This window comes from Dipodomys ordii, unplaced genomic scaffold, assembly GCF_000151885.1.
Source record: "Dipodomys ordii isolate 6190 unplaced genomic scaffold, Dord_2.0 Scaffold189, whole genome shotgun sequence".
Lineage (NCBI taxonomy): Eukaryota > Metazoa > Chordata > Mammalia > Rodentia > Heteromyidae > Dipodomys > Dipodomys ordii.
The window spans coordinates 195,402-218,201 of record NW_012267405.1 but is presented as its reverse complement, the minus strand read 5'-3'; the positions used below and the strand labels follow the sequence as shown (position 1 = coordinate 218,201).

At 49.7% G+C, this 22,800-nt stretch overlaps 1 protein-coding gene across 1 annotated transcript in view; it reads left to right on the top strand.

The window, feature by feature from the left end:
* The window catches only part of Dpysl2 (dihydropyrimidinase-like 2), a 77,775-nt gene that overhangs the window by 767 nt on the left and 54,208 nt on the right, over positions 1–22,800 (top strand). The gene's annotated exons all lie outside the window — the stretch shown is intronic.

Genomic DNA, 22,800 nt, shown 5'->3' with positions numbered 1-22,800 from the left:
GAGCCCGCACCGCAGGCGTGGCGTGGCTCTGCGCGTGCGGGGCGCACGGCCGCTCCATTCTTCTTCCCTCGCAGCTGCGGCCGGCTGCCCCACCCTTTTTTTCTTGGAGGCGGCGTGGCGGCCTCCGGGGGTCGGGAGGGGCCGCGGGGGTCGCACACCTCCCTCCCACCTTCCTTCGCCGGGCGGGCGCTTTCCCGGCGCCCGGTCCTGAGCGCCCGGGTCAGGACCACGGCCAGCGCCTCCAGGGCGCTCACCGCCCTCCACCCAGCTTCACTCCGCCAGAGCCGGGCTGTGGAGTCACCCCCGGGAGACCCAGGCTCCTAAACGACCCGGGTAGGGGGCAGAGTTCCACTAAGTGTCTCAGCCTGGGCGTCCCCAAGCGCCCCCCTCTGCCCTGTGGGGGTGCCCTGGGGAGCCGGATCTGAGTGGATTCCGTCCAAAGGGTAAAAAAAAAAAAAGGAAAGAAAGGGGGAGAACGGCTCACATCTGAAACCCAGGCTCCTCACGCTGTGGCGGTGGGAGACAAAGAAAGCCAGTTTGATTAACCTTGATGTGGAAGCCGCTGAACACTGGTGGATGGGGGCCCCTGCGCCTACGAAGCACCTCCTGTTTCCACACACACTTGGGTCTTTATTGGGGTGACCTTTAGGCTTGTGAGATGTTTTCCCCACAGCTTTAATTTCTCAACTGATCATTGGCAGTGCAAAAATATTTTAATGCCTTTTTTCCTTTTTTTTTTTTTTTTGCTGTTTCTCTCCCATGCCTTCGGTGAAGATGAGAAATAAATCAATGAGTGATTATTTATTGAGTGTCTGGAGAGAGGATGGATAGTCATAAGGAACTCGAGAGGCTTGCTTTCAGAGGGCTTCTGGAGGAGTTGGGGAGGGATGCACATGTTCATTGAAGGATCCACCAGCCTTCACTGCACACTGGGTGTGGGCTCAGGGGCAGCGTTGGAGGAAGCTGCTGACCCTACTGTCTCCTGATCTGACAGAGAGGTCTGAAGCTTTGGACTTACATTGGACCAATCCTAGGAGCAGTAGACTGTTGGCTGTCTTTTCCTGAAGGTGAGGTGACTACTCACTTAACCCATCTCCACTCCCCACCCATCTTCTGATTTATTCACATAGAGCAGTATATCTCCTGTCCATGGTCCCTCGGACACCCAGAACATTCTTAAGTCCAACCAGCCTTATGTTGCAAGGGATCAATCAGACAATTACAGAGTCTCAAGCTGAATGGGTGGGAAAGACCTCTCTCTGGAGATGCCCTGTGAGGGTCAAGGCCATGTGTGTCTATGGCTGTGTGAACAGTCTCAAGCAAGACAAGCTGTGCTGGTAATTACAGAAAAGTCACCCTGAGAATAAAGAAATTGTTTAGGAATCACAGATCATAGCAGGGCACTGGTGGGTCAGACATGTAGGCCTAGCTGCTGTGGGGGCTGAGATCTGATGCTGGTTGTTCGAAGCCAGCCCAGGCAGGAAAGTCCATGAGACTCTTATCTCCAATTAACCACCAAAATCCAGAAGTGAAGCTGTAGCTCAAAGTGGTGGAGTGCTAGCCTTGAGCAAAAAAAGCTCAGCAGTAGAACTCAGGCCCTGAGTTCCAGCCCCATAACCAAAACAAAATAAAACAAAAAACAAAAACCCAAACAAACCCCAAAACAAAAAGCAGATCAGTTGACAGGGTTTGATAGTGTCCACCTATAAGGGTGGCAGCAGAGAATTAAAACGTGAGTTTGGGTAGGATGCAGGTAGCTTATGCCTGTAGTCATAGCTACTCAGGAGGCCAAGATCTGAGAATTAAGGATAAAAGTTAGCTCAGGCAGAAAAGCCTGAGAAACTCTTTATTTCCAATTAACCAGAAAAAAAAATCTGGAAGTAGAGATGTGGTTCAAGCTATAGGGCACCAGCTTTGAACAAAAAAGCCAAGTAAAAAGCCCTGAGTTCAAGTCCCCGAACTGGTATGCAAATACACACATGCATACGCACACAAACAAACTGAACAACAGCCATGAAACACTTGAGTATGAAAGACATAGTTCTACTGGGTTGAATAACAGCCACTTTCCTGTTCATATAGATAAGCTTATAGGTTTGATCACCAGGACCACTTGTTATAACACTCTACATTTAATAGAAAGTCTAAATCGTAAACCCCGGGCACATGGAGCAAAGGAGCTGATGAAGAAAAACCCTCAATGCAAAACCGAAGCAATTTTAGTCTCTGCGACATGCCCCCCGACCCTTGCTTCAGGGGCCTGGGTTTTAGTAGCAGGGTATTCTGGCTTGCCCTCTGCAGCTCTAGCCCAGCCCAGCACTGGGTCATAATGGAGGTTTCTGAGGGATGGTGTCATGCAGGTCTAGGAACCTCCATCTTGCCTGGTACCTTACAAAGGTTTGGAGTTTTCATTTCTACATAAAAGGTATTAGGTGTGCATGTGAGCACATGTGTGTATATCCATATGTGTGTGTGTGTGTTACATGAATAGCAACGGTGATTTCTGAAGGCCCAGTTGGCCCACCATCTTGGCTGCGTTGGGTGGTCATTCCTTGGTTTTCATCTAACGAGCAAGCTGGCTGCTGGCTTCTCAGTGTTCCTCCCGGATGCCCTGGCCTTGGGGGAGGTAGACTGAGTGGATCTGGGGCTCCTGCCCTCTCTCACCCTGGGGAAGCTGTATTTGGGGGCACTAAGTGTGGACGGAAGGGGCTTTGCTCACCTGCCACACAGTGGACCTGCCATCCTTCCCAAGGCCTCGAAAGGGCCACAGGCATCATTAGCTTCATTAGAGACGCTGAGTGAGTACATCTGGGGAGAGCATGTGAAGTAAGCGGCACAGTGTAGCAGCTCAGCCCCAGAAAGGATGGGTAGAGTTTCCCACAGCCACCAGTCAGGTATTGCTAAAAGGAAGGAGCCATTAGAGGGACCGTGACGGAGAAAAATTATCTATCCATCTACCTATCATCTATCAATTATCATCTATCATCCAATCAATTATCTATAACCTATCAGTCTATCTACTTAGCTCTCTGTGGCTAGCAGTGAGGTCACACTGGTTACCATCTTGGAAGGATTGAGGCTCTGGGAGAAGAGAGCAGAGGGCAGTTTAGTTGGTGTGGATTTTTCCCCCCTTGAATCACTGTAACAAAATACCCAAGGCAGGTGACTTCTGAAGTGATGAGAGGTTTGTTTTGGCTCATGGCTCTGGCCCAAGGTTGTCCAGGATGGCTCCTTGGGTTTGGTCAGAGCTGGAGATACAGCTATCCAGGAAGGAGAGAGGTCTGGCAGGGCGTGGTGGGGAAGCAGGAGACACATCGGTCTTGAGTGCCCACAATGCCCTAGGAGCCTTGTATGAGGCCCACACCACCGTCTGGTCCTGCCGCCCGGGAGACCACGCCTTAGCAATATGAAACTTCCATCATCCAGACCATGGCTTCTCCCTCAGCAGTGCCCAGAGCCCTGAGCACTGCCCTTCCTCCGGGAGTCCACTCCTTCCCACTGCGGGAGCCGGCATCACAGCCTGTCCTCTAGGGGGCATCCATGGCAGGCTGGAGTGGCAGGAGTTCATTCTCGTCTTGTTCAGGGCAAGTGCCAGATGAGTGGACTAAGCAGAGTTATCTTGAACTCGGCCGCATTGCTGCTGTGGTTTGACTGTGTCCCCAATATGTTGGAGCATTAGTGCCCTGGTCCCTCTCATGAGAGGGCTCCACCCACCGGCGCAGCCTCTGCCACAGGCTGTGGCTCCAGCTCCGTCCTCTCACTGGTGTGATGCCTTTTGCCATGTTCTGGTGCAGCAAGAAGGCCCTCAAATGTGCGGCCCTTCGATAGGGAGGCTCTCAGCCTCCAGAGCCATGAATCAGACTTCTCTTTGTTATAAATCACCCAGACTCAGGCATTCTGTTACCCAGTCACCAAGTCTGTGCTGTGCCCTTCCATTGTGTGCCCCTCCCCCGCCCCATGCCGATTCACCCCCAGAGCCCTGTCCTGGGTTCTGCTTCTGCAGGAGTCTCAGCGGGGAAATCCTCTTTTGTGAATGGGAATACTCCAGTTGTCTCCAGAGACTTATATGATCATGCACAAACCTGTGAGCTGGTAGATGTCTCCTTAGGTGAGTGTGTGGTAGAGATTTGGCTGGGTGCCTACAACAATGGCAGTAATTTGATACTCGGCAGGCTCCATTGGTTCAAAAGGAGAGGTACAGGTATGAACCAACTCCTGAAATGCACCTGGGGGGGTATCAGAGGACAGAGGCACTGGGTTAGAATCATAATTACTAGTTGTCTTGATTCCTTACTCATCATCTACCAATTATTACTATTTGCATTGATTATTAATTACTATGATCATTCCTTGGCTTACGCTGACATTTGTGGTAAAGTAACATTTGGCACGGTTGCCGTCGTAACCATTCCATGCTGAGTCTTTGGTTCAGCAAAGCTCCTGATGTCCACTCTGTAGGAAGTTGATCTGCAGAACTTTTCCATCTTGCCACACTGTAATACTGTCCCCGCCGGCCATTCCCCCTGGCCCCTGCTGTCAGTCCTCTGACTGTCTTGGGGGTTAGTGTTCTGGGTACCTCCTGTGTGTTTGTCTCTTGTGACTCACTGGCTTATTTTACTTAGCATGCTGTCTATGGTTATCCACACTGTAGCATGTGATGGAATTTCTTCCTTTTTTCTTTTAAGGCTGACTGATACTCCTATAATGATTTAAAGCATAATGAGTCACTGATGACTTGAAAACACTATTGCTCCATTAACAGGTTCGCAGTTAACTAATGGTAGGAAGAACTAGGAAGGACAAAGGGTGGGCAGATGCAGATACGACATTGAAAATGAACTCTACAAACTGTGTTTGGGGTGAGAGGGAAAGACTAGGAGAGAGCGAGGGAAGGGGTGACATTGTCCAAAAAGAAATGCACTTACTGCCTGACGTATGTAACCGTAACCCTCTGTATATCACCTTTATAATAATGTAAAAAATTAGGTATCAGCTTAATATATATGTATGTGTGTATATATATATATATGAAATAGGAAGGATAGTTTGGGATGGTGCGTAAGGCCTGAGTGGAGGGAAATTCTCCCATCTGTCTATTTCTTCCCCCTTCAAGAGGAGGAGCATTGTCACTGATAGCCCTGGCCCTGACTTTGTATGTATGTCCATGCTGGTCCTGGGTCTTGAACTCAGGGCCTAGGCACTGCCATTCAGATTTTTTGCTGGAGCTCTACCGCTTAAGCCACAGCTCCACATCTGGCTTTTTCTTTTGTTTTGTTGGTTGTGGTGCTTGAATTCTGGGCCTGAGTACTGTCCAAGGCAAGTGCTCTACCACTTGAGCCACAGTGCCATTTCTGGTTTGCTGGTGGTTATTGGAGATAAGAGTCTCACGGATGGGCTGGGAAGGTGGCTCAGTGGTAGAGTACTTGCCTTGCATGCATCAGGCCCCGGGTTTGATTCCTCAGCACCATATAAGCAATAAGAAAAAAGCCAGTGGCGCTGTGGCTCAAGTGGTAGACCGCTAGCCTTGAGCTGAAGAGCTGAGGGACAGTGCCCAGGCCCAGAGTTCAGGCCCCACGACAGGACCCCCCCCCCAAAAAAAAAAAAAAAGAGTCTCACGGACTTTCCTGCCCAGGCTGCCTTTGAATCTCCATCCTTAGCTCCCAGCCTCCTGATTAGTGAGGATTAGAGGCATGAGTCACAGGTGCCAGGCCCTTTTCTTTTCTTTCTTTTTTCTTTTTTCCTGTGGCTAATTGGAGATAAGAGTCTTTTAGATTTTCCTGCTCGGGCTGGCTTCGAACTGTGAACCTCAGATCTTAGCCTCCTGAGTAGCTAGGATGACAGGCATGAGCCACCTTCCCCAGTGGCCCTGACTTTTTTTTTTTGTTGGTCATGGGCCTGAACTCTGGGCCTGGGTGCTGTCCCTCAGCTCTTCAGCTCAAGGCTAGCACTCTACCACTTGAGCCACAGCACCACTTCCGGCTTTTTTTTGCTTATGTGGTGCTGGGGAATCGAACCCAGGGCCTCATGCATGTAAGGCAAGCACGCTACCACTGAGCCACCTTCCCAGCCCGACCCTGACTTTTGAACATTGTATCCTTCAGAAACTCATGACCTCACTCCGTGGTAATCAGGCCTGGGATGGGCCTATTTTTCAGTAAAGGTTTTTTTCCCTTTTTAGCAGAACTTGGGTTTGAACTCAAGGCCTTACACTTGCTAGGGAAGGGTTCCACTACCTGAACCACTCACTCCCCCAGACCTTTTCACTTTGGTTTATATTTTAGATTGGGTCTCCTGCTTTTGCCCAGGCTGCCTTTCAGTGTAATCCTCCTATCTTCAGGTAGCCGAAGGTAACAGGCATGAACATCCTGCACAGCCCTAGACCGGCCTGGTCTGTCGGTACGCACGTCCCTCTCTACTTCCTTGAGAAAGGAGGGAACATTGGAGTTGATCACTCACTTCTTGAATGGCAGAGGTCCACGGAGGCCTGTTGCCTAACTCCACCATTGTGGACAAAGAGAAAGTGGTTCTTGAGTAGTTATTTCCTTTCTCTGGCCTCAGGTGATTAGATTAGGATGAGGGCCTCTGCTCTGAAGCTCTACTTCTGACACCCTCCTTACTGATGTAGCCGCACCCAGCTCTGGGAATGTGCTTGTCCACTCTACTTGAGACAGGCTTTGCATTTCCTTGGCTGGGGCTGGGGCTGGAACCCTGGGCCTTGTGCCTGCTAGGCACAAGCATTGCACTGCTGAGCTTCCCCCCCAGCCCTCGGTTCTCCGTGCTAGAGCATGTAGGGTGTAGCAGGTTACCCTGGCCCTTACAACCTTTGAGGGAGGTGAGATCTAGTGGTGTCTATCGCTCTAATTCCTAAACCCTTGCAGTGTGTGACCCTGTCCCATGGCTTCCTTCACCTGCCAGGGCTGGGTGGTGAACTTCCTGGGGCAGGTTAGTTCTGTGGGCGGGATGGGTGGTAGGCCCTTGCTGAGTGCTTGGTAGGAACTGCCTCATTGCTCTGATGGCGGTGACCAAGTGGGTGCCACCGCTGTCCTGTGTACCTGAAATGTAAGAAGCAGGATTTGAACCTGGGTCGGTGTGACCCTAGAGCTTATTTTGTTTTTAACACTGAGGTTTGAATTCAGGGCTTTTCATTTCCTAGGCTGGTATTCTGCCACTTGAGCAATGCTCCCCCCCTCCCCAGTTCTTTTTGCTTTTATCTTTCAGATAGGGTCTCAACATTTTTGTCTGGTTGTTCTGGACTGTAGTATTGCTATTTACATCTTTAGGCATGTGCTACCATGCTTGGCTTTTATTGGTTGAAATGAGTTCGTTGGTTTGTTCCTTCCTTCCTTCCTTTTCTTTCTTTTCTTTTTTTCTTTTTTGTCATTCGTGGGGCTTGAATTCAGGGCCTGGGCACTCTGCTTGAGCTCTTTGACTCAAGGCTAGTGCTCTACCACTTTCAGCCCCAGCTCTACTTCCAGTTTTCTGGTGAATCATTGGAGATAAGAGTCTCAACTTTCCTGTCTGGACTGGCTTTGAACTGTGATCCTCAGATCTCAGCCTCCTGAGTAGCTAGGATTACAGGCGTGAGCCTCCAACACCCGGCTGAGAGTTCCTTTAACTTTCATTCAAGTTAGCTTCCAACTGTGATCCCCCAGATCTCTGCCTCCCAAGTAGTTAGGATTACAGGCATGAGCCACTGTGTATAACTGGAGAGATTTTAATCCTTGCCTTTTGTATGCATCATGTATTCATTTTTATCTCCAAAGGATTACTGCAAAAAAAGTTCTGAGTGCCCGATTTTTTTTTTTTTTGCAGTGTGTCTTATAAGGTCATTTATAAAATGGACTGTTGATTAGTCATTGTGAATATGTCCTAAGCTGCTGCTATTCTGTCCATCAAAGGCGAAAGAAGTCCCCCAATACTACTGGGATGCAGGCCAACTCTGAACAGTAGGAATGACAGCCCCTTCTAAGATTAGAACGCTGTGCTGACAATGTGATTTTGTTTGATGTAAATCATTGTCTAAGTCAATCTGGGCTGTTATCACCAATTACCGCAGCCTGGGGGCTGGAGCGGCAGATGCTCACCCCTCATTGCCCTCCTCCCCGCCAGTCCTAGAGCAAGATCTGTGCTGACTGGGGGTGGCTGTCACCTCTCTGTGCCCTGGAGGGGGGCAGAAGGAGAAGGCAGGCTTCTCTTCCTCCTCCTCCTGTTCATCTTCTCTCTTTTTGAGGAAACTGGGACCTGTGCTGCCAGACCAGGGCACTCTTCCCAGAGCCCATTCCCAGGCATTTCTTTTTGGCTTTGGTTGTTTTTGGGGGTCCGGTCTTCCTTTTTGCCTGGGCCAGCCTTGGATGTTGATCCTCTGCCTGGCTCGGCCTCTTTCTCTCTTTAGTAAGACCCACAGTCCCCCAGCGAGGCTCTGAGCCGCTGGCCTGGTCTCCTTCTAAGACCTCGCCTCCCTGTCCAGTCCTGTTGGGGTTCAATGTCAGCGTGTCTGTGCTGTCACATCCAAGAACGCAGGGTGAGGGTGGTGAGGCAGGGTGGGGCAGGAGCGGCTTTGGGCCCCGGGGTTTAGTTGATGATGGTCTGTGGTGGCCCCGACTGGAAAGCTGCCCACAGGTGCTGTCCTGGAAGGTAAGAGTGCTCGAACTGGAAGCGCACTGGTTGTGGAGTTGGGAAGCCTGCTGCCCCCTCAGCTCTGCTGCTCTGCTCTTTGCCAGCTGTGCAGACACTAGGCTGTCACCTGACCCTGTCTACCCCTGGGTGGAGATCTCTAATCCTTCCTCCCCAGGCCCTTAATCTCTGAATAAAAGCTATGCTATCCCTGGCTGTTTGTGCTCCTTTAGTGTGTGTGTGTGTGTGTGTGTGTGTGTGTGTGTGTGTGTGTGTGTGTGTGTGTGTGTGTGTGTGTTTTGTTTTTGTCAGTCGTGGGGCTTGAACTCTGGGCCTGGGCACTGTCCCTCAGCTCTTCAGCTCAAGGTGAGCGCTCTACCACTTGAGCTACAATGCCACTTCCGGTTTTCTGGAGGTTTATTGGAGATAGGAGTCTCACGGTCTTTCCTGCCCGGGCTGGCTTTGAACCGTGATCCTCAGATCTCAGTCTCCCGAGTAGCTAGGATTACAGGCGTGAGCCACCAGTGCCCGGCTGTGTGTTAGTTTTATAATTGAGGGAACCGTTTGTGTAAAATTCTCACTTTAGTCCATTCTTGTTTTAACTGTGTAGCATCTGCTTAATTCTAGAACAATTTTTTAATCATTCTCAAAAGAAAACTCATGGTCTTTAAGCAGACATCTTCCCTTGCCTGCCTCCCTGCGCCTCTAGCCTGTCAATCTTCCTTCCTCTGTGGGTGGGCTTGTTCTGAAGGTTTCATAGCCACAGAGGGCCCTGCTTTGGTTTCCTGCACCCAGTGTAACGTGTTCAAGGTTCATTCAGGTTGTAGCCTATGTTTCTTTTTATGGCCAAGCAATCTTCCTTGTTTGTGTATTCCATACTTTGTGTTTCCTTTATGTTTTTGTTTTTTTTTTCCTCAACAGATAGACATTTGGCTATTTGACAAACTTGTACAAATTTTTGTTTAAACAAATGTTTTCCACTGTGCTTGGATTCTACCTGGGGATGGGATCCCCGGGCCATATGGTGAGTTTATGTTGAGCTTTTTTGAGGAACTGCCTAAATGTTTCTGTAAAGTCTATCATTTTATATTCCTCCAGAATGTATGAAGGCCTGGCTTCTGCAGTGTTCCCCGGTACTGGTTTTTTCTCTTTCTGATTATCATCGTCTGTATAGGGATGGATTGGCATCTCATGGTGGTCCTAATTTGTATTCCTAATAACAAATGATGTCGTGCATGTTTTCCTGTGCTTGCTGGACAGTTGTAGATGTTCTTTCAAGATGTATCTATGTTATGGCCTACTTCTTAGACCAACCACTCTGTTGTTGAATTTATATATATAAATTATATATAATACATAAATATATATAGCTTCTTTATATATTCTGGACACTATACCTTCATTGCATATAAAGTTGGTTTTTTTTGGTCGGTCGAGGGGTTTGCACTTGGCCTGGGCGCTGTCCCTGTGCTCTTTAGCTTAAGGTGAGCTCTCTACCACTTGAGCCACAGCACCACTTTCCTGTTTTCTAGTGGTTCATTGGAGATAAGAGTCTCATGGACTTCCTATCCGGGCTGGCTTTGAACCGTGATCCTCAGATCTCAGCCTCCTGAGTAGCTAGGATGACAGGTGTGAGCCACTGGTGCCTGGCTCCAATAATATATATTTAAAAAGCTTCATGGTGGAGTTCAAAACAGGCTGGCTTTGAACCACAGTCCTCAGATCTCAGGCTCCAGAGTACTAGAAACACCAGTGTGAACCAACAGTGTCCAGTGGTGAAGGTGATTCTTGAGATAGGGTCTTTGTGCCGAGGCTGCCTGGACTCCAGTCCTCCTGTTTGTACTTCCCTGTGTTGCGGGGATTATGGGGGTGAACCACTGCACCCAGCCATTGTTGAGGTGGAGTCTCTCAAACTTTTTCCTTTGGGCTGGCTGTGAATTGTGAACTGATCTTCATCCCCCAAGTAGCTAGGATTACAGTCATGAGCCACTACACCCAGCCTCTGGCTGTTCTTAAAACTACTAAATTAAGTGAAATCTAACAAGGAAGTTCTAGGACTTAATTTCTTGGAGCCATTTTCATAAAAACAAATCCTTGGAGAGCTTTGAACTTCACTTAGAATAGTATTTACAGCAGCTTAGTGTCCTCAAGTGTTTTGTGCGCCACAGAAGCCTGACCCTTCTGCCTGCATGTACAAAGACAATTTCTTTGTTGTATGTGCATAGATAGATATACATAGACATGCATTTTTATAGAAATAGTACAAGTGAACGTTTGGTTTTAGTGCGGCAGGTTGATGGCGAGGGAGGAAGGAACCAATGGTGGAATTGAAACCAAAATGCTTTGGAAACTGAGAACTGGTGGCTCAGACCTCTAATCCCAGCTCTCAGGAGGCTGAAAGCTGAGGATTGTGGCTCAAAGCCAACCTCCTAGACAGGAAGTTCTGTGAGACTCTTATCTCCAATTAGCTCCCCAAAAAGCCAGGAGTGGCGCTGTACCTCAAAGTGGTAGAGTGTTAGCCTTGAGCAAAAGAAGTCCAGGGACAGCACCCAGGCCCTGAGTTCAAGCCCCAGGACTGGCACAAAAAAAAAAAAGGAAAGAAAGAAAGAAAGGGAGGAAAGAAGGGAGGAAGGAAGAAAGGAAGAAAGGAAAGAAAGAAGAAAGAAAAGAAAGAGAAAAAGAAAGGAAAAAAGGGAGGAAGGAAAGAAAGAAGGAAGAGAGAAAGAAAGAAAAAGAAAAAGACACAAAACCATTTGGGAAGCGAATTGAATTCCAGTTAGAATTTTTTTCCTATTTTACATCAAATTTACTATCTTAATGATTTTAGGTGTACACTTAGTGTATTCGTGTTGTTGTGTAACCATCAGAATTTTTTTCAGTTTGCACAACCAAAGCTTCATGCCATTAAACAATAACTTTATCTCCTCCCCTTCCCAACCCTGGCCACGCCTTTGTACTGGTGAGATCTTGTCTGGTTTTGATAGGAGTGAGTATGAACTTAGAGCCTTGTGCTTATTTTTGAGTTGGTGAGTCCTTCCGCCTTATGTTCCTATTATGTCTTGCTTGTATTCAGGTAACTTATTTTCTGTGACATTTCCTGTGAGATTTATTTTCCCCAGATATGTGTGTGTGTGTGCACGTGCGCGCATGTGTGTGCATGCACATGCATGCCTGGGACTTGAACTCAGAGCCTGGGCTCTGTCTCTAATCTTTTTCACTCAAGGCTAGCACTCTACCACTTGAACCACAGCTTCACTTCTGGCCTTTTGGTGGTTAATTGGAGATAAGAGTTTCATGGACTTTCCTGCCCAGGCTAGCTTTGAACTATGATCCTTATATCCCAGACTCCTGAGTAGCTACTATTTCAGGTTGAGCCACCAACACCTAGTGACTTATTTTTTTTTTTTTTGTCAGTCGTGGGGCCTGAACTCTGGGCCTGGGCGCTGTCCCTCAGCTCTTCAGCTCAAGACGAATGCTCTACCATTTGAGCTATAGTGCCACTTCCAGTTTTCTGGTGGCTAATTGGAGATAAGAGTCTCGCGGACTTTTCCTGCCTGGGCTGGCTTTGAACAATGTGATCCTCAGATCTCAGCTACCTGAGAAGCTAGGATTACAGGCATGAGCCACCAGTGCCCACATCACCTGGTGACCTTTGAGATTTTGTTGACTGGTAGGAGGTCACTGTCACGAGCTCACTTTTGGTTCTAATCATTTTCCATTGGTTTTCTTTGGGTGGCTTTCTGGTCTGTGGCTAATCTTCTTGATTATGTTGATGGCTCTTCGAGAGCCCTGGGGGCTGCTTGATTTCTGACTTTAATGCAAAGCCTTCTGCTCCTTCCTGATGTTAGAGAGAGACTTTCATGGTGCTCATCTTTTCATTGCTGCTTGAGGTCATCATCTCAGCCCTGGACCGTGAGGAGCAAGCTGTGGGTGAACGATTTGTTTCTTGCTAACTGCACTGAGAGGGAGCTAGGGCCAGGCAGGGGTGGGGTGGGGTGGGGGGTCTATGATGCAGACACTGGGGCTTCAGATGAGCGACTTTGGCAGGCGCTGGTGGCTCACGCCTGTCATCCTAGCTACTCAGGAGGCTGAGATCTGAGGATTACGGTTCAAAGCCAGCCCAGGCAGGAAAGTCTGTGAGACTCTTATCTCCTATAAACCACTAGAAAACTGGAAGTAATGCTATGGCTCAAGTGGTAGAGCGCTCGCCTTGAGCTGAGGAGCACAGGGACAGCGCCCAGGCCCAGAGTTCAAGCCCCATGACTGACCAAAAAAACAAAAACCAAAACCAGATGAGCGACTTTGGTAAGGGCTGAGTTGGTTCTGTGACTGGGTATTTCCTGCCTCTGTACAAAGACAGCTTGCTGTGAGGTCAGGGTGTCGTGGCTAGCGAATGGCGGTTATTCATGGTTGATAGGCTAGGGAAAGTTTGGCATTTTGTGATGGGAATAGCATTCTTATTACACGTCTGTGGGGTGGTCCTGTTTTATTACACGTCTGTGGGGTGGTCCTGTTTTATTACACGTCTGTGGGGTGGTCCTGTTTTATTACACGTCTGTGGGGTGGTCCTGTTTTTGTCTTGGTTCACCCTGGATAAGAGGCCAGGATGGGAGCATGTCTCTTGTTATTGTTCTATGAAGTTATTTATGCTATTTAATAAGATGGGCAACGGTTTTTACTATAATGGACAGCGGCTTTGAGCGCGTCGTCGTATTCCTTATGAATCTGCTTCCTCCTTGCGGCGAAAGGTGAGCATCTGTAAAATGCTCAGCCTGGGGTGGGGCTCAGGAGCCTCCGCTGAGACTGCGTGATGAGCAGGAGGTGGGCACAGGCAAAAAGAACTAGACGTGTATAAATCGAGTCCCGTCTGCGGAGGCAGACCCAAAAAAGGTTCTTTTCATTTGTGCCTGTAAACTACAAATTCAACCTTGCTATGGTCTGGAGTGTGTGTGTATGTGTGTGTGTGTCCCATGGTTGATTGGTGCTGGGACCTTAAGAGGCGGGGCCTAACGAGAGGTAGTTAGATCCTTGGGAGAGGTTGACGAATTTCTCCTACCATCTCAGTTAATTCCTCAGAGAATAAGTTGTAGCGAAGACCAAGGTTGACTCTGGGCCTTGCTTTGGTTTCCTGTCTCCCACTTAACTACTGTGACATCTTCATCATAAGTTCTTCATGAGAAGCTGAACAATCTTGGACTCTCAGCCTCAAAAGCTATGAGCTAAATAAATCTCTTATATACTGTCTCAACTCAGGTGCTTTGTTTTAGCAACAGATAGTGCACCCACTTTCATATAAGGCACATAACTCCTCCCCCCTTCCCCCTCCCCTCCCCCTGCCCCTGCCCCCCCCCACGGCCAAAGAACCCACATTCCTTTCAGAGGCAAGTGGGACAGACACCGGATACCTTGCATAGCGGATCATGAAATAAGACCTTAAGAGGTTCAGAAGAGGGAAGGAGTGAGTGACATTGTCCAAAAAGAAATGTACTCGCAGCTGGGTACCCATGGCTCACACCTGTAATCCTAGCTTTTCAGGAGGCTGAGATCTGGAGGATCACAGTTTGCAGCCAGCCTGGGCAGAAAAATCAATGAGACCCCATCTCCAAAATAAACAGTTAAACCATGGCTGGAGCTGTGGTTCCAGTGGTAGAGTTCTAGCTGTGGAAGCAAGTCAAGTGAAAATGAGGCCCTAAGTTCAAGCCTCAGTACCAAAGAATGTAATCTAGGGGTGAGGGTAAGATGGTATCAGGGCTACACTGTGCCATTGTTCCACTTTTTATATGACCTTCTGGAAAAGTCAGAGAAAACATCATTGTTTGCCAGGGGGTGGGTTGTGTGGAAGGGAGGACCAGTAGGGGAGGAAGAGGATTTCAAGGTGTGAAAGAATTCTTTAGGACCCTGGAGTGGTGGGTCCCAACACCCACCGAATGCATACTCACCACCAGCCTCCTGTGAACTTTGTGCTCTAGGGTGGCCTGCTGTGACAACGTAGCACACTAGTGAAGGTGTCAGTGTTGGTTTTAAAGTGAGTGAGTACACACAAAGGATTAGGATGCTGTCAGGATGGAGAGCGGCTATTGCTGATGGCCCAAGCACAGGGCGTTGGTTTCCGTGTCATGGAATAGTTCACGGTGGGTGTCGTGGTCAGCTGGTTGCACATGGTTACCTGGTGACTCGGCTTCCAATGGTTGCCCATCAGCTCCTCTCAGGAAGTGTGCTCAGGGAAGAAGAGGAGAACCTGGATTTTGGAAGGTGTGGGGCAGGAAGAAAGGCACAGGACGAAAGACCTGTTGCTGTCTTGGATAAATCTGTAACCAAGATGGCAAGGCTCTGGAGGGTGGGGCTTTGTAGCTCCTAGATCTGGAAAGTGATGGGGACAGATGGCCTGAGAAGGAGTCAGACTAGTCTGGGTTTGAATGCCAGGTATGGTAATTTCCAGTCTTTCAATCCTACTTTCAACGCAGGCACGCTAACGCTCGAGCTCCACAACCCGCCCCCCCTGCCCCCCATTACTGACCTTACTTGACTTCTCTAGCCTTGGTCTCTTCATTTGTGAAGTGGGACTGGAAGCCATTTAGCTTGCAGAAGATAATTTCTGAGAACATTCTTGGTGAACAGCAGCTGTTTCACAAATGATTTTTTCTTCTTCTCCTTATTTAAGGATCTTCAAGGTCATACACAGAAGGAAAGCACTGTCCACGAAGTTGGGGAGTAACTGGCTATAGAATGCCTGGCCTCCAGGACACCTGGAGGTGTCCTGGATGATTACCCTGTCAATTGTCACATCGTGGGCCAGCCGCTCTGAAACTGCCTCACTGGGAGGGGACAACAGGGTGCGGAGGGCGGAGCGGAGCCCAGGCCCCTCCTCTGGGGCCGGCGCTACCCCTGCTCCACACGCCCGCTGTCCGCGGAGGAACGGGACATCAGGGTTGCCTAGAGCTTCTGATTTTTCTAGAAGCCACAGAAGTGGCATTTTCACCTGAACTATGTGTTAAATGTTGGCTATACATTAACAACGAATTAAAAGCTGCATGTTGGTGGCTCACACCTAGCTACTAAGAGGCTAAGATCTGAGAATCACTGTTGAAAGTTGCTGTTCAAAGAAAGTCCATGAGACTCTTATCTCCACTTAACCACCCAAAAGCCAGCAGTGGAGTGGTGACTCAAGCGGTAGAGTGCCCAGGCCCTGGGTGCAAAAGCTGAAGGACAGCTCCCAAGTCCCGAGTTCAGGCCGCACCCAACACACACACACACACACACACACACACACACATATAAATCACTGTATGGGTCAAACAAAAAGTGCCTCTGGGCTGACAGACTTGGTCCGCCAGTCTGATGGCGCATATTCTGTCCCACAGTGCGGCACCTCTGCATCTGTGCCGTTCGAAGCAGCCGCAGCCATACTGGCTGAATTTACATGACATAGAATAAAGAATTCTGTTCTGCAATTGCACTAGTCTTGTCTCAAGTGCCCTATAGCCACATGGGGCCAATGACAACTTGTGTTGGACAGCACAAGTATCACATATTTCCCTCCTACTTGTGTGTGTGAGAGAGACACAGAGAGACAGAGATAGAGAGACAGACAGACGGACAGACAGACAGACACACACACAGACTGACCTTCAGGGCTTGAACTCAGAGCCTGTTCTGGGTACTGTCCCTGAGGTTTTTTGCTCAAGGCTAAGCACTCATCATTTGAGTTATGGCTCCACTTTTGGCTTTTTGCTGGCTAATTGGAGGCAAGATTCTCACAGACTCTCCTGCCTGAGCTGGCTTTGAACTGTGATCCTCAGATCTCAGGCTCCTGAACTAGGATCACAGGCGTGAGGCACTGGCATCTGGCCAGGAAGAGCTTTTGCACAGCATTGCTCCCTGGATGCATCGGGATGAGAGGTGGGATGTGGCCACAGAGACTTCTTCCTTCCTTAGACACAGGCACTTTGTGGTGTTCTGTATGGGTTGACTGATGAAGGGTTGTTATACAGTCCATTTATGGGGGGGGGCGGTCATAGGAACAACCTGTATAGTTTTCTCCAGTTTAGGATGCCGGTGGCTGACGTGTCTGGGCAGTAATTCTGGTAAGTTGTGGAGATTTCAGTGTTGGACCAGCTTGGTTTGGTCTCTTGTATTCTGTGTGTGGAGTGTTCCATCGTAATGCTTTTGAGGCAGTGCTTTTGGTCCTGACAGGACATGGTCTGTCTTCAGCTCATCATTCTGCACCAGGACAGATACACAAGGAAGTTGGCTCTGCTGCAGAGAGAGGGCTGGCACTTCAAACCACTTAGCTCTCTTCAGCCACAGGTCAGACAGCGGGGGGCACTGGTGCTGGCTGGCTGCGGGTGTGGGAACCCCCCAGGGCACAGTTTTGGTACAGTCCTGGGATGAGAGTCCCAGAGTGGGCCATTCCAAGAAGCCCAAGTAGCCAGGCAGAGGTCAGGACTTGGTGCCAGCCCCACCAGTCCACGGGAGGCCTGCCTCTCTGTGGGAGGCCCATCCGTGGATGAGATCCCAGACCCTGGAATCAGAACCAGGTGTCAGAGCCAGGGTTCCCACTCCCAAGAGGAAAGCTGGCAGCAGGAGCCGGCCAGAACCTGAGCTTTTTTTTTTTTTTTTTAAATCAGTTGTGGGGCTTGAACTCAGGACCTGGGCACTGTCCCTGAGCTCTTTTGTTCAAGGCTAGTGCGCAACCACTTTGACCCACAGTACCACTTCCGGAAAGTCTCACGATTTTCCTTTCCAGACCGGCTTTGAACCACATCCTCAGATCTCAGTCTCCTGAATAGGTAGGTTTATAGGTGTGAGCCACCAGCACTTAGTTGTTTTTTTTTTTTTTAATTTTTGCCAGTGCTGGGCCTTGAACTCAGGATCTGGGCACTGTTCCTGAGCTCTTTTGTTTAAGGCTAGCATTCTACCACTTGAGCCACATCTCCACTTCAGTGATTCTCTACTTTTTCAGTGTCCCATGGACTTCCCTGCCTGAGCTGGCTTTGAACCGTGATCCTCAGATCTCAGCCTTCTGAGTAGGTAGAATGACACTCTTGAGCCACCAGCATCTGGCTATAATTTATTACTGCTTTAAATTTCACTTTACTATTTTATTTTGTTTCTGGCAGTCCTAGGCATCAAGGTAGGACCTTGTCTCTGCTAGGAAATGTTGTACCGGTGCTGGAGATGGAGATTTACAGTGCTTAGTGCTATGTTTGGATCACAGTAAGTGTTTTATGTAGGTGAGCTCCCTCCTGACCACGCAGCGATGTTTTAGCAGACAGGACTGTTACTGGTAGCTGACCAGTCAAATGATAGTGATATTTACTTTTGTGTTGTTCCCACTGGGTAAAGAGCTGGCGACTGCTGTGCTTTGGGGAGGAAGATCTGGGTACGAGGAACCAAAGCTGAGCTAGGCCAGGCGGTTCTGATGGACAGGCAGGTTTGGGAACATGGAGGGTGGGGGGGGAGTTGGCAAATGACCTCCAAAGCCCTCTCCTAGTCCAGTCCAGGGCCTGCATGCACATACCTCATTGGTCAGCAGAGGGCGCACGTGAGCCAGGCCACCCAGAGCAAGGAGCTGCAGCTGAGACAGACCCTGGTCATCTGTGGTCATTCAGAATGGACTTAAGGTGTTGAAATGCTGGGGTCCTTTGCGTGGCGTCAGTGCTAACTGGAGACCAAAGGAGAAATCCCCAGCCCACGGGCTTCTGTGAAGTACACGCTTTGGGACAGGTGAGCCTCTTGTCTTCCCACACTGGGGACCTGATCTTCAGGATGCTTTCTCAGTGCTGATGGAGTGGTCTCTAGTCTGCCCCGTTCTCGCAAAGAAAGGCAGGTGCCTGGCTCAGAGGGCAGCAGTGCCAGCTCTCTCTGGTCACCGCCCAAAGTGGGCAGGTGCCATTCTACCTGCCCGTCTGTCCCTCTGCAGTCTGTGCCCTTCGGGGTCACACTCACAAGAACACCACCATTACTGCTCAGATCCAGCCGCAGTGCCCTTTGTTCTTGGCAATGCAGAAGGGTTCTGGCCCCTTCTCCATGACCGCATTTGTCTCCCTCAGCTCTGGAGGCTGCAGCAGCCACGGACCTGCGGCTTTCTCTTCCTGGCCACGTCTCAGTTGGTCTGCCTGTCAGCACTTTCTGTGTTGGAGTTCCCCCCTTTCTGAGAGCTGAGCACTTCCACAGAGCTCTGGGGCACCACAGAGCAGAACTGGCGACTCCAGGGGGAAGGGGAAACCGGGAACTGAGGTGCTAGGCTGAGGCAGAACTCATACTGGGCATTGCTGGGGAACTGAAAGTAGCCAGTCACCCCAGCGCCCCTCCTGCCCCGCCACCTCCGCTTCCCCGCAGCTGCATGAGGCAGACATCTTCAACTCCTGGCTGGCGTTAGCTCCTCCATCCACCTATGCATGCAGCTTTTAGTTATTTATTTGGTCAGTCGTGGGGCTTGAACTCTGGGCCTTGGTGCTGACCCTGAGCTATTTTGCTCAAGGCTAGCACTCTACCTCTTTGAGCCACAGAGCCACTTCCAGTTTTCTGGTGGTTAATTGGAGAGGAGAATCTCACAGACTTTCCTGCCTGGCTGGCTTTGAACTGAGATTCTCAGATCTCAGCCTTCTGAGTAGCTAGGATTATAGGTGTCAGCCACTGGCACCTGGCTCACTTCTGGCCTTTTGATGTTTAGGTGGAGGTAAGAGTCTCATGGACTTTCCTGTCCAGGCGGGCTTTGAACAGTGATGTTCAAATCTCAGCCTCCTGAGTAGCTAGGGTTATAGGCATGAGACATCGGTGCCTGGCCATACGCATCCTTTGTGACGCCCCCAGTCCTGCAGGGCTGTGTATAAGGATGAGAGATGAGTAGGCCTTTTTTTTTTTTTTGTCCAGCATGGGGCTTGAACTCTGGGCCTGGGTGCTGTCCCTCAGCTCTTCAGCTCAAGGCTAGTGCTCTACCATTTGAGCTACAGCACCACTTCTGGTTTTCTGGTGATTTATTGGAGATAAATGTCTCACAGACTTTCTTGCCTGGGCTGGCTTTGAACTAGGATCCTCAGATCTCCGCCTCCTGAGTAGCTAGGATTATAGATGCGAGCCACCAGCGCCTGGCTGAGTAGGACTTTTGAGAGTTGTTATTCTCTGTGAGGTCAAGCCTTGAAAGGAAGGAAAACGGTGCTCACTTAGCACAGCTGAGTGTGCACTGTACCGGAGGGGGTACCTGAGGGCAAATGAGACAGTACAGACACACAGGAAGAATGAAACGAGAGTGGGGAAGAACACTGCTTCTGAGGCCGGTAGAGCCTTTGCCTAGCATGCCCTGGGACTCGTCCCCACAGACCGATTTCAGAAATTAGTGCCAAGAAAACACTCTAGGGACACATCGTGTGATTCTGGGGTCCATCTTGGGACTGGCTCTGTCAGTCACAACAGTTTTGTTAAGGAGGCAACCACACCCCATGCAGAAGACTAAGCCATATTACCACCAAGTCAAAGAACTTCCCTACTGTTCTAAGGACTTAAGGCAGAGGAGTTGAGCTGTTCTGAAGGACACCACAGCCAAATGACAGTGTCAGTCTCTGAGTTGGGGATTTTTATTTTTCCATCAACACTCATGATGGGGCCAGGCATGGCTTATGGCTGCAATCCCAGCTACTCAGGAGGTGGAGGTAGGAGGATCACTACCCAAAGCTGGCCCGAGACCCTATCTGGAAAACCAACTGAAAGCAACAGGTTTTAGGGGCGTGGCTCAAGTTGGTAGAACACTTGCCTATTGAGCTGAGGCCTAGAGCTCAATCCCTAGGACTGCCAACAGAAGGAAACAACTGACCACGGTGGCGAGAGCCTTTTGTCCCTGTCATCGCAGTGCACGGACAACACCTGTTTGTTAGCAGGTGCGGAGGACACCTGCTGTGGACCGGAGAGGGTATGGGCTACTGGAAGAAGAGGATTGGGAATCGCTCAGATATTAGGCATCATAGTCTTGATGGAAAGGACAGGGAACCAATCAGAAGCCATCAGGAGGAGTGTCACAGCAAAGGGCAATGCGGAAAGAGGTGCTCAAGGAGTTAGAGGGGAGACAGGTGATGTTTGTAAGGAAGTACCCTGGGGAAAGGAAGGGAGGGGAACAGAGCACACAGGAGAAGGTACGCTCTGAGGACCATGGAGGTTGGCTCTGAGGCCTTTTGTGTTTACACCAAAGGCACTGGGTGGGGACATGAAGCCACTTGAAGGGGCAGCCTGTGCCCCGCACTAGTTCCACACTCCAAATGGCTGGGGAGTTGCTATCACCTTAACGTTCACACTTCAGACACCCTGGCCTTGCCCTCTGCTGGCTGAAAAGTGTGGAGGCAGGGGCTTGGGAAGGGTGGTCACAGCGCACAATCAGCCATCTTATTGCTATGGGCAGACAATTTCTTTTTAACATTCAGAAGTCAACCTGGAGAAGAGTCTGAATGTGTAACTTCACAGGAAATCTTCATTGAGCGCTTTTCCCCAGAGTATAAAGAAAGATGTAGGGTAGACTGGGTGTACAGTTCTTGTCAAGCCCCTTGGAATTTTCTGCTTTGCATAGTTTGGTAAGTAGGGTAAGAAATGATGCAGATCACAAGCCAGGCACTGGTGGCTCACGCCTATAATCCTAGCTACTCAGGGAGCTGAGATCTGAGGATCTAGGTTCAAAGCCAGTGCAGGCTGAAAAAGTCTGTGAGTCTCTTATGTCTAAATAACTAGAAAAAGGGGCTGGGAAGGTGGCTCAGTGGTAGAGTGCAGTGCTTGCCTTGCATGCATGAGGCCCTGGGTTCGATTCCTCAGCACCACATAAGCAGAAAAAAAATAACTAGCAAAAAACCAGAAGTGGAGCTGTAGCTCATGTGAAAGAGGACAGTGCCCAGGCTCTGAATTCAAGGCCCAGGACTGCCACAAATATATACATACACACACAAATGCAGATCACTGTTATTTCCTGGGGTTGACTGAAGTATATGGGCTCTTCCGTGTTGCAAGTGTTGTCTTAGGCTCCAGACCAGAAAAATCAACGTAAACCTAGCATTTCTGGACATTAATGTTAATTATCGTGGACTAAGAACCTCACATTAATGGCTGTAGAATTAAGGTGATACAAATAAGACTTCTAAGAGCTCCTTGGAGCTTTTATTACAAAAGATGCCATGGCAAATTGGTAAATAACAGGATATATTTAAACTCATTAAGATCAAACGAATCAGGAACAGGAAAGTATAGTAGACACAAATAATATAACTATAGACCATTTTGAACCTCATTACTTCCCTGCCAAGGTGTTCTTTTCTTTTGATTGCATAGGATCTTCTCCCCTATACCCCCAGACTGCTGCCTGAAACCTGCAGCTGCTTTTCTCAGGTAGGAAAGCCAAGTATATGCTGAGACTTGAGAATCTAGTCATTGCTGGCAGACACCAAAAGCCAAGAACGTCAGCCCAGCTGTTCTGGGTGTCAGATGGTTGGGGGGGGGGCGGACACACTTGATTTCTTTTTAAGATTCACAGCTAAGTGGAATACATTTACCAGGGAAGCTTGCTGCAAGCCCCACGGTCCTCTTCTGGGACTTCAGAATGAGAAATAGGAATGAAAGGTGAGGTGTGCACCTGTCCTGACTAGAACCAACAAGAGCCACCGTGGCCACGTGCAGGAAAAGATGCCGTGATATAAAACCCAGGCGGCTGCAGGATGAGCTCTGTTTATTTGGCTTCTATTTGCTGAGTAGGTGTGAGCCGGTTAAACGCTGTTTTCCCCTCTCCAAGGCTGCCTGACGGCCTAGAGGACACAGGGGTTTGTATGGACGTCTGGGAGCTCCACAAGCCCAGCTGCACCTGTCCAGATGTTCCCTCTCCGGGAGGGGAGGCCAGCCAGGCCAAAGCCGAGGGCGGCTCTGCCCGGGCCCAGAGGCTAGGCCCTGGGGGCTTCCTCTGACTTAGTTTCCCCTTCCGCTGGGGTCTCAGCTCTCCTTCCCCTGACAGCCCCTTTCTTCCCTTCCAGCCCCGCAGGGCCTCGGCAGTGGCCTCGGTGCTGGGGTTCCAGCAGCTTCCCGGGCAGATCGGCAAGTGCGGGCGGCTGCGCCCCCTGTCCCCCCGGTGGGCGTGGCCGCCCCGGACCCCAAGTTCCCGGTGGCCGGCAGGCACAAAGGCGGCGTCAGGGCGGGGCCCGCTGCGAGGGCTGCGGCCTGCCC